Genomic DNA, 12,642 nt, shown 5'->3' on the forward strand with positions numbered 1-12,642 from the left:
GGTCGAAGGGTCTTTTGCCGGCTGGAGGTCTGTGACCAGTGGTGTTCCGCAGGGCTCTGTACTGGGACCTCTGCTATTTGTGATATATATAAATGATTTGGAAGAAGGTGTAACTGGTGTAATCAGCAAGTTTGCGGATAACACGAAGATGGCTGGACTTGCGGATAGCGAAGAGCATTGTCGGGCAATACAGCAGGATATAGATAGGCTGGAAAATTGGGCAGAGAGGTGGCAGATGGAGTTTAATCCGGATAAATGCGAAGTGATGCATTTTGGAAGAAATAATGTAGGGAGGAGTTATACAATAAATGGCAGAGTCATCAGGAGTATACAAACACAGAGGGACCTAGGTGTGCAAGTCCACAAATCCTTGAAGGTGGCAACACAGGTGGAGAAGGTGGTGAAGAAGGCATATGGTATGCTTGCCTTTATAGGACGGGGTATAGAGTATAAAAGCTGGAGTCTGATGATGCAGCTGTATAGAATGCTGGTTAGGCCACATTTGGAGTACTGCGTCCAGTTCTGGTCGCCGCACTACCAGAAGGACGTGGAGGCATTGGAGAGAGTGCAGAGAAGGTTTACCAGGATGTTGCCTGGTATGGAGGGTCTTAGCTATGAGGAGAGATTGGGTAAACTGGGGTTGTTTTCCCTGGAAAGACGGAGAATGAGGGGAGATCTAATAGAGGTGTACAAGATTATGAAGGGGATAGATAGGGTGAACGGTGGGAAGCTTTTTCCCAGATCAGAAGTGATGTTCACGAGGGGTCACGGGCTCAAGGTGAGACGGCGAAGTATAACTCAGATATCAGAGGGATGTTTTTTACACAGAGGGTGGTGGGGGCCTGGAATGCGCTGCCAAGTAGGGTGGTGGAGGCAGGCACGCTGACATCGTTTAAGACTTACCTGGATAGTCACATGAGCAGCCTGGGAATGGAGGGATACAAACGATTGGTCTAGTTGGACCAAGGAGCGGCACAGGCTTGGAGGGCCGAAGGGCCTGTTTCCTGTGCTGCACTGTTCTTTGTTCTTTTCTGGCTGTACATACCAATCATCTCTCACTGAGCTTTCCCGGGTGCACTCAGTATCTTTAAGTGTCTCTCTATGGCATTTTGGGTTTGTTCATTTTTCCTTACTCTGGCTTAGATGGTTGTCCACAAATCCTTTATATCTTTACTCATCTTACTTGATTTGGGCTTATCATTGGCTTGTCCTTTCAATCTCCCCCTCCCATCTAGCTCCCGTGGCATTCGGCACGGTAGCACAGTGGTTAGCACTGCTGCTTCACAGCTCCAGGAACCTGGGTTCGAATCCCAGCTCGGATCGCTGTCTGTGTGGAGTTTGCACATTCTCCCTGTGTCTGCATGGGTTTCCTCCGGGTGCTCCGGTTTCCTCCCACAGTCCAAAGATGTGCGGGCTAGCTTGATTGGCCATTCTAAATTGCCCCTTAGTGTCCCGGGATGCATAGGTTAGAGGGGTTAGTGGGTAAAATATGTAGGGATATGTGGATAGGGCCTGGGTGGGATTGTGGTCGGTGCAGACTCGATGGGCCGAATGGCCTCTTTCTGCACTGTAGGATTCTATGATTCGGAGAACTGGCGGGGTCACTAGCAAGTCAGTGACGCTGCTCCAAGAGAGACGGACTGCAGATGAAGTTGGCAGGCGACAGGGTCGAGGGACACCTTAGCTAAGGGCTGCAGAGCCACCTACAGGAACTGGAAACTGCCCAGAGGACTGGGGAGAAAGTTAACTCCAAAGCCATTATTGATAAAAAGAATGAGAAGGCGGGACGGCGAGGGGCCAGAACCATGACATGACGGTGTGGCGAGAACTGAACTGCGGAAAATGAAGAACGAGCAAGGAGCATCAGGAACAAGGGGATACAAAAGTCTCCATTACTGCAGACTTGCAGTCAGGTCCCGTGATAACAGCATACCACAAAATACCAATGGGAAGCCAAGAGCATCTTTTCCATCACCAAAAAACCCTGCGCATGTCACAATAGAATGCTGAATTCTATGGAAGGTAGGGCTACTGTTCCACAGCGGCTGAACTTCAATCATAAACAACATTTCCAACCCAGTTTATTGTCTGCATTTAGTAATCAGATGGGCATTGGCAGATAAAAGATAGTCCAGGAGGAAACAAAATAAAAAGGAAAATTAAAGTTTAAAAATAAATTAGCCAAAAATGAGTCAGGCACGCAGCACTTTTGTTCCAAAGCCTCAGATAATGAATCAGTGGTGTCGCTCAAGCCTTTGTCAGGTTACTCTGAAGCACCCAGCATTGGGCTGGGACACTGGCTTCTAAAGGCAGCTCAAAAATGCGGTGAAACTGGTGGCAACCAATTATAATCCGTTTAGGGATTATCATAATGGTGAAAAACCATGCTCGGAATGAGCTGGTCAAAATAACGTGCGGTTTATTTCTGACTCAGGATTGCAACAATGAGAAAATGAGCAGGGGAAAATTGGTACTACTGGGACATATAATTACTAAGGAATGTTTTGGGACTGATGCATTCTACAATGACTAAATTAAGCACAGGTTCGTTACAGAAACAAAATGACAACACACTAAATTTAGGAGTGGTGCCACCAGTTACGATCTTGATCTTCAGGCACTCAAACCTGCTTTCTAAACCCGTTCAGATTGAGGGCCTCTCCCGCGCGGGTGGCACAGTGGGTTAGCACCGCTGCCTCACAGCGCCAGGGAGCCGGGTTCAATTCCCAGCTTGGGTCACCGTCTGCGCGGAGTCTGCATGTTCTCCCAGTGTCTCTGTGTGGGTTTCCTCCGGGTGCTCCCATAGTTCAAAAGACGTGCTGGTTGGGTATATTGGCCGTGCTAAATTCTCCCTCAGTGTACCTGAACAGGCGCCGGAGTGTGGCGACTAGGGGATTTTCACAGTAACTTCATTGCAGTGACTATTGCAGTGACATTGCAGTAAGCCTATTTGCAACACTAATAAAATAAACTTTTAAACTTTAAATACTCATTTGGCTCATTTCAAGAGTATAGAATTAATTACGGACCATCTCAACTGAGACTGTAATGGACACGAAACACATAATTAAGAAGAGATGCCCCACTGATGCACATTCATTTTGCCGTCACAACCACCCCTACCCCATTCTGGGGCAGTCCATTGTTTTAGCTCTGATGAAGGGTCATCCCGACTCGAAACGTTGACTCTATTCCCTCTCCACGGATGCTGTCAGACCTGCTGAGATTTTCCAGCATTTTCTGTTTTAGTTTCAGATTCCAGGATTTTACAGCAACATTGGGGGCGAGGCAGGATCAGGGATATTGAATTGGATGATCGGCCACAATCGTAATGAGTGGTGGAGCAGGCCCAAAGGGCCGAATGGCCTCCTCCTGCTTCTAGTTTCAGTGTACGTATCTATGTACGTATGCTTTGATCCATTGTTTTAGGTGTCTGCTCCCCTGCTGGTCTGTAACAGCCTAATCTCCTGGAATAAACCAGAACCTACCGCTATAAATTGAATTTATATTCAATTCAGGGCAGCGCGGTGGCACAGTGGTTAGCACTGCTGCCTCACAGTGCCAGGGATCCGGGTTCGATCCCCGGCTTGGGTCACTGTCTGTGTGGAGTTTGCACATTCTCCTCGTGTCTGCGTGGGTTTCCTCCGGGTGCTCCGATTTCCTCCCACAATCCAAAGATGTGCGGGGTAGGTGGATTGGCCATGCTAAATTGCCCCTTCGTGTCAGTGGGTGCTAGGGTAAATGCAGGGGGTTATGGGATTGTGGTCGGTGCAGACTCGATGGGCCGAACGGCCTCCTTCTGCACCGTATGATTCTATGAATTCTAGTCCTTCAAGTCACACATGGGCTGTTTTACATTCTGCGGCACCACTGCACTGAAGAGGGACAAAGTATAATGTGAAACTCTCCTAATAGGAAGTCTTCCTAACATTCTCAGCAGCCATCTCTCCAGATAAGGCCCTCAACAATGTTAATTAAACAACTTTGCTTCAAGAGCAGACCACAATGCTCTTGTGGTATGCCTGGAATGGTAAACCATTTATTTCAGTGATTGGGTAAAACTGGATTTATTTTCCTGGAAAAACCCTGGCTGGGTAAACAAAGGCTTCCAGATCAACAGCACGTAGCACTAACATCTTGATGTGGAGATGCCGGCGTTGGACTGGGGTAAACACAGTAAGAAGCCTAACAACACCAGGTTAAAGTCCAACAGGTTTATTTGGTAGCAAATGCCACTAGCTTTTGGAGCGCTGTTCCTTCGTAAAGGTGGAGTGGGAGATGTGCTCACAAACGGGGCATACAGAGACACAAACTCAATTTACAGAATAATGATTGGATTCCAATCGTTGCATTCCAATCACTTTAACCTGGTTTGTTAGACTTCTTACTGCACGAACATCTTCACAGGAACTGCACTGGTTAGAATGCTCACTAAAATCCAGGGGAATTAGGAATGGGCATGACATAGAAACATCAAAAAGGGGGGACCACCTGGATCTACACCTTAAGTGCTGTAAGCTACAGAGCTATGTGCTGGGTGCAGGAAGGTGGGATTAGAAAGGGCACCTGGGTATCCTTGGGATGGCATGGACAAAATGAGCCGAATGGCCTCCTTTTGTGTCGCAACTATTCTATGGTTCTAGTATGATCATAGCCAATCCTCTTATCTCTATGCCTTACTCGCATCCATTGCCATATCATTTGATACCTTTAGAGTCTAGAAATCCAGAGTCTAGAGGCGGCATGGGGCATAATGATTAGCACCGCTGCCTCACAGCTCTAGGGACCCAGGTTAGATTCCCAGATTCTCTGTGTGGAGTCTGCACGTTCTCCCCGTGTCTGCGTGGGTTTCCCCCCCTCAGTGTGAAAGACGTGCTGGTTAGGTACATTGGCCATGCTGAATTCTCCCTTAATGCACCTGAACAGGAGTGTGGCCACTAGGGGATTTTCACAGTAACTTCATTGCAGTGTTAATGTAAGCCTACTCATGACTAATAAATAAGCTTTTAAAAAAAATCTATTTCCTTCTTATTCCAGCATCTTTACTGACTTGGCCTCCACACCCCTCTGGGGTAGAGAATTCCGCAGGTTCAGCACCATCTGAGTGAGCTTCTCCTCATCTTAATCCTAAATGGCCTACCCCCTATCCTGAGACTGTGACCCCTTTTTCTAGACCTTCGTGAGGAAATATCATCCCTTCCTCATATACATGTATAGGATAGGAATGGAGGGATATGGTCGCCGGAATTGTAGGGGGTTTTAGTTAAGTCGGTGCAGGCTTGGAGGGCCGAAGGGCCGGTTCCTGCGCTGTAATTTTCTTTGTTCTTTGACAATCCCGCCACCCCAAGAATGAGTCAGGCAAACCTTTGCTGCACTCCTTCTATGGCAACTATATCCTCTCCTAGGTACGGGGACCAAAACTGCACATAATACTCCAGGTGTGGTCTCATCACACCCGGGGCTGCATGGTGGTTAGCACTGCTGCCTCACAGCGCCAGGGGCCCGGGTTCGATTCCCGGCTTAAGTCACTGACTGTGTGGAGTTTGCACGTTCTCCCTGTGTCTGTGTGGGTTTCCTCCGGGTGTTCCGGTTTCCTCCTACAGTCCAAAGATGTGCGGGTTCGGTGGCTTGGCCATGCTAAATTGTCCCTTAGTGTCCAAAGATGTGCGGGTTAGGTGAATTGGCCATACTAAATTGCCCCTTAGTGTCCAAAGATGTGCAGGTTAGGTGGATTGGCCATGCTAAATTGTCCCTTAGTGTCCAAAGATGTGCAGGTTAGGTGGATTGGCCATGCTAAATTGCCCCTTAGTGTCCAAAGATGTGTAGGTTAGGTGGATCGGCCATGCTAAATTGCCCCTTAGTGTCAGGGGGACTAGCTAGGGTAAATGCATGGGGTTGAGGGCATAGGGCCGGGTGGGACTGTAGTTGGCGCAGACTCGGTGGGCTGAAGCCTCCTTCTGCGCTGTAGGATTCTATGATTCTATGATATCCCAAAAATGTATTTGAAAAAACCTTTTAAAAGATGTAAGGTAATTGATCAGCTTCCACACTAAAAACATGCAGCATAATCTGTAAAGAAATATCACTGCTGTATTAATTACCAGTTTCGGAAAATATACAGCCCACTGTCTGTCGCGGCTCAGCTGGACTCTCGATTCACAGCACAGGAACAGGCCAATTGGTCCCACTGGTTTCAGCCAATGTTTGTGTTCCACACGAACCTCCTCGTACGTTACTACTCCTCACCTGATCAGCATCTACCCCTTTTCGCATTTGCTATTGCTTCAAAGGAACTATTACATTTCTACCAGTAAATGTATGGGATTGATTGATCCCAAATCACCAAACTAGACTGGATTAGCCAGTCGTTGTTTTGTTGATTAGAAATAGTAGGGACCGAATAAGACACACACACACACCAGCTGACAAAATCCAGCTTCGGATATTTTGTCACGATTGATGTGGTCTAGATTTCTTCGAGATTACAAAGCGACACTTCAGTAAATGTGACAAAGACTAAGCAAAGGAGTGGGGCATGTGTCTGTGCTGTGTGTCTCTGTATGTGTGTGTGTGTGTCTGTCAGTGTGTGTGTGTGTGTGTGTGTGTGTGTGTGTGTGTGTCTGTGTCTGTGTGTGCATGTCTGTCAGTCTGTGTGTCTGTCTGTCAGTTTGTGTGCATATCTGAGTGTCTGTGTATCTGTCTGTCTGTGTGTGTCTCTGTCTGTGTGTCTGTGTGTGTGTGTCTCTGTCTGTGTGTCTGTGTGTGTGTGTCTCTGTCTGTGTGTCTGTGTTGTAGAGATAACAACACAGTGATGACTTGCATAATCTGGTAGTGTCATTCATTGCCGGAGGAGCTGCAGTGAGCTCGCGGTCCAGAAATTTAAATGTGATGACACAGACTCAAAACCCTGCCAGCAATTAACGTCAAGACTTAAAAACCAACGTATTGGGTGTTCCCGCACACAGGGGGCGATTCTCCCAAAAGTGCTGAATTGGGGGGAAAACTGTTCTAGATCACGACTGTTTCTTCAGTGCAGCTTCAGACTCGAGTCTCTGCACTTTGCGCACTGCAGAGGTCACAATCGCGAATCTCATCTCAAACACCCAGGGGGCAGGGCCTATTCGCGGCGGAGTCTGACAGTTTTGGAACTCTGCGCATGCGCAGTGGCCCCCATCTGTCAGCTCGATCACTGGCCAGCCCAGGACCACTGCAGTGCTGCCCCTCCAGCCTCCCCCACGGCCCAATCGCGGCCCCCACAACAATTCCCGGGCCAGCCCTGAACCTCCCCCCACCCTCCCCTCCTCCCCCTGCCCTGGAGTGCCCCGATGTCCAGCCCAGCCTCCCTAGCAGTGGCGATCCCCCCAACCCTCTTACCCTGGCAGATCTCACCACCCCCCCCCCCCCCCCCACTCCCACCGATCGCCCCAGGCACTGCCCACAATAGGCCCTGCCCCCTTGGCACTACCTTATGCCCAATGGGCAGTACCAAGGTGCCCCGTGGGCATGGGCACTTTGCCCCTTGGGCAGTGCCAGAAGGCACAGGCTGGCACCCTGTGGGGAGCCCATGCCCAGGAGGCACCACCACCCCCATCCGCCCAACCCCCTGGGGGGGGGGGGGGGGGGGGGGGGGGGATATCCCCCCCTTCATTCCAGCGGGATCTCCCAGTGGTTCCACGAACGTGGGGAGCTACTCTAAACCCCGCCGGAGTGAAGTACTCTTGGTGGGGTGGGAGATGCTATTGGTCCCAGTACGGGACGGGCCGGATAATGACATGCAAAATATATTTAAAATACATTAAAAACAGATTCAAATTACCACTCTTCCCGCCGGTTTCCAGCGCAGTCTCGACTGCGACTGTTCTCCGGCTCTGGGAGACATGCATGCATTCCCGGCGCAAATCCCGGAAAAAGGCCGACAGGTGATTCTCCTGACCGGACCCACCAGAAAGGTTGCAGGTCGCGATGGGAGAATCGGGCCCACTGTTTCTAATAACATTACATTGATAACATCATTGATGCAAGTGACTTGACACAGGCTCAAGAGGAGTGGACTGAAGCTATCCAGTAACAAATGGCAAACAGTGAGGAAGAATGTAGGAGACCTCAGGAGGATATGGGCCAGGCAGTAGACTGGGCAGGTGAAAAAAAGTGAACTGGAGCATTTTTGAGAAATTAAAACAGATTCCAAAGCTAAATAGATACAGGTTTTCACAAAGGGATAGGGCTCATTGAGGATTAACTAGATTTGTTTTCATTCCTGGGGCATGGGTGTTGCTGGTTGGCCAACATTTATTGTCCATCCCTAGTTACCCAAGGAGAGTCAACCACATTATTGTGGCTCTGGAGTCAAATAGACAGATAAGTAAGGAGTCTCACAACACCAGGTTAAAGTCCCAATAGGTTTATTTGGAATCACGAGCTGCTCTTTCATCAGGTGAGTCATCAGCGGCCCTCCGAAAGCTCGTGATTCCAAATAGACCTGTTGGACTTTAATCTGGTGTTGAGACTTCTTACTGAGCCCACCCCAGTCTAATGCCAGCATCTCCACATCATGCAGACCAGATAAGTACATTAGTGAACCAGATGGGCTTTTCCGACAATCAACAACGGTTTCATGGTCATCAGTACATTCTTAATTCCAGATATTTTTTATTGAATTCAATGGCAGAATTCGAACTCGGTCCCCAGAACATTAGTTACGTTTCTGGATTAATAGACTAGCGCCAATACCACTCGGCCATCCCTATAGTGATACCTGGAACAAGGGGCGAGACAATAGTTATTGTTTAAGGCTCAAATGACTATTTTCACAGGAACAGGGAAGGTTTCTCTGCACTGTAAAGTACAACAACTTACATTTATATAGCACCTTTGATGTAATGGAATGTCCAAAGGTACTTCACATGAGCGTTACAAGACAATGTAGAATTGATATCTTGGGGGATACTCGGGATTATCACTAAAAGAATGGAACGAGTCATGACAAATGCTTTTCCCTACATAGAGGTTAATAAAATGGGGACTGTACTTCATCACAAGTAGTTATTGAGGTGTAGACTCACATCACTTAAAAAGGAATTGAACAAGTATGAAGAGGGATAGTAAAAAGGAGACAGAGATCTGAGATTAGATAACACCATTTTACTAGGACTGGTACGGCAGACTGAACGCCCTTCTCCTATATTGCAATTTCTACGACTCTACAGCTGGACAGGCGTAGATCATTGCAGTTCATCTGGCCGCTCTCCAAGTTTTTTAAAAAATGCCGTACAGGGCTGTATCTTCTATCCTTTTCTCAGCCAAATATCTATCAAGGTCCCCTTGACACTATCTGCCACCCCAGCAGTTTGTTGCAAGCATTCACCATTGCCTTTGCAAGGTTGTTAAATTTATGCCATCTGTTCAGCCTATCTTTCAGCTCAAGTTTGCACCACTTTGTGGTAGAGATCGGGATCATATCAAACAAACATGTCACCAAGCTTCAATCGGTGTAAACACCCGAAGAATCTTTAAATTTATCTCAGGCCTTCTTTAGCAACAACAATCTCCTAACACTGTGCCTAATTTCAGGGATGATGTGAGCTGGCAATGTTGCATCCTTCCCAGTTCCAGCATGTCTCTAGAGCAATATGGTGACGACCAGACAGTAGCAATCCAAAAGGTGATTCCCGAGGCACCTCCTTCCACGCCCAGCAGCTACTCACGGTTTATCTGGCTTTGACCAATTTTAGATCCCTTTCAGAAGGGATCCTCATTGTGTGTCTCTCAGCCTTGTGGGACTATTGGCTGTGTGACACTGCATTAAAACGAGATGAAATCAAAATGCGCATCATCCATACCGTACATACTTTATACCCTCCATTGCATGATGAACTCAAATAAATTTGTCAGACTTCACTTTCCTCTTATTGGTCTGTATATCTCTTCAGATGTCTCATTAATGCCTCTCTCACACATTTCTAAGACTCACTGGCCTTTCATTTCCACTTTATAAATTATGTTTGTCAATCTTCCTTCAAGGCACTGCTCCTCCCCAGCGATTCCTCAAAGGGGCCCTCAGAACTATATTCATCCCTTCATCACTTTGAAAACCTCAATCATTTGGCTTTAAGCAACACTTCTCCAAAATAGGATCTTGGGACACTGATAAATAAACTTTACTTTAAAACTTTTAAGTTTATTTGTTAGTCACAAGTAGGCTTGCATCAACTCTGTAATGAAGTTACTGTGAAAATCCCCTAGTCGCCACACTTCGATGCCTGTCCGGGTACACCAAGGGAGAATTTAGCACGGCCAATGCACCCTAACCAGCATGTCTTTCGGACTGTGGGAGGAAACCGGAGCACCCGGAGGAAACCCACGCAGACACGGGGAGAACGTGCAGACTCCGCGCAGACAGCGACCCGAGCCGGGAATTGAACCTGAGTCCCTGGTGCTGTGAGGCAGCAGTGTTATAGAGTCACAGAGGTTTACAGCATGGAAACAGCCCTTCGGCCCAACTTGTCCATGCCACCCCTTTTTAACCACTATGCTGCCCTAAGACCCTTGAATAGGATTGAATCCTTTTAATACAGGCCAAATATTTCATTAGTTATAGAAAATTCTTAATCATTCATATACTAATAGAACTATCAACTTCAAGTGGTAAAAATGATAGAAATATTCATGCATGATTGGATGCAGGACACTCAGTCAATACTGCGTGCAATTGTGGTCGGTGCAGACTCGATGGGCCGAATGGCCTCCTTCTGCACTGTAGGGATTCTATGATTCTATGATTCAATCAACATCTCACTTGCCCTTGTTTTATGTGCATAACACTTCAGTCACACTGGTAGAAAAGAGGTTACATGGTTGGAAACCAGTGGAATTTGACAATCCTGTGTTGGGCAACGGTCAACAAAATGTCCCATTGGCCAGACTCAGAACCAGGCTAGGCCACATATAGGCCCCAGGCTGCCCTCCACTGTCTAATAGCACCGATCCATCATCTGTTTATATCTTTAAACCTTTTCCTCCTGAATATATTTTCTCATTTTGGCTTCGAAATTTTACTTCTCAGTTGGCCGCCCGGCTTTGTGAAGGTGTCCACGTCTATTGTTGCTTTTATATTGTATTTGCCTGGGGCAGTACTTTTGCAGTTGGTTCAGTTCACCGCAAAATAAAGTTACTGGGTTCATGAGGATAAATCGTTAGGAATATTCCATAAAACAAACAGTGCCATGTCCGCAAAGCCAACATAAAAAGTAACTATCTTCACTTGATATAGAAACATAGAAAAACTACAGCACAATACAGGCCCTTCAGCCCACAAAGTTGTGCCGAACATGTCCCTACCTTAGCGATTATTAGGCTTACCTATAACCCTCTATCTTACTAAGTTCCATGTACTTATCTAAAAGTCTCTTAAAAGACCCTATCGAATCCGCCTCCACCACCGTTGCTGGCAGCCCATTCCACACACCCACCACCCTCTGAGTGAAAAACTTACCCCTGACATCTCCTCTGTACCTACTCCCCAGCACCTTAAACCTGTGTCCTCTTGTGGCAACCATTTCAGCCCTGGGAAAAAGCCTCCGACTATCCACTCGATCAATACCTCTCAACATCTTATACACCTCTATCAGGTCACCCCTCATCCTTCGTCTCTCCAAGGAGAAAAGGCCGAGCTCACTCAACCTATAAGGCATGCTCCCCAACCCAGGCAACATCCTTGTAAATCTCCTCTGAACCCTTTCTATGGCTTCCACATCCTTCCTGTAATGAGACGATCAGAACTGAGCACAGTACTCCAAGTGGGGTCTGACCAGGGTCCTATATAGCTGCAACATTATCTCACGACTCCTAAACTCAATTCCTCGATTGATGAAGGCCAGTACACCATACGCCTTCTTAACCACAGCTTCAACCTGCACAGCTGCTTTGAGCGTCCTATGAACTCGGACCCCAAGATCCTTCTGATCTTCCACTCTGCCAAGAGTCCTACCATTAATATTATATTCCGCCATCCTATTTGACCTGCCAAAATGAACCACCTCACACTTATCTGGGTTAAACTCCATCTGCCACTTCTCTGCCCAGTCTTGCATCCTATCAATGTCTCGCTGCAACTTCTGACATCCCTCCACACTATCCGCAACACCTCCAACCTTTGTGTCATCAGCAAACTTACCAACCCATCCCTCCACTTCCTCATCCAGGTCATTTATAAAAATCACAAAGAGTAAGGGTCCCAGAACAGATCCCTGGGGCACTCCACTGGTGACCGACCTCCATGCAGAATATGACCCATCTATAACCAATCTTTGCCTTCTGTGGGCAAGCCAGTTCTGGATCCACAAAGCAATGTCCCCTTGGATCCCATGCCCCCTCACTTTCTCAATAAGCCTTGCATGGGGCACCTTATCAAATGCCTTGCTGAAGTCCATATATACTACAGCTACTGTTCTTCCTTCATCAATGTGTTTAGTCACATCCTCAAAAAGTTCAGTCAGGTTCGTAAGGCATAATCTGCCTTTGACAAAGCCATGCTGACTATTCTTAATCATATCATACCTCCCCAAATGTTCATAAATCCTGCCTCTCAGGATCTTCTCCATCAACTTACCAACCACTGAGGTTAGACTCACTGGTCTATAATTT

The 12,642-nt window shown here is 47.3% G+C and overlaps 1 protein-coding gene across 2 annotated transcripts in view; it reads right to left on the bottom strand.

The window, feature by feature from the left end:
* LOC144507810 (cAMP-dependent protein kinase catalytic subunit alpha-like) overlaps positions 1-12,642 on the bottom strand; it is a 175,419-nt gene that overhangs the window by 148,270 nt on the left and 14,507 nt on the right. The window lies entirely within an intron of this gene.

The sequence above is a fragment of the Mustelus asterias genome, chromosome 19 (assembly GCF_964213995.1).
Source record: "Mustelus asterias chromosome 19, sMusAst1.hap1.1, whole genome shotgun sequence".
Taxonomy (NCBI): Eukaryota; Metazoa; Chordata; class Chondrichthyes; order Carcharhiniformes; family Triakidae; genus Mustelus; species Mustelus asterias.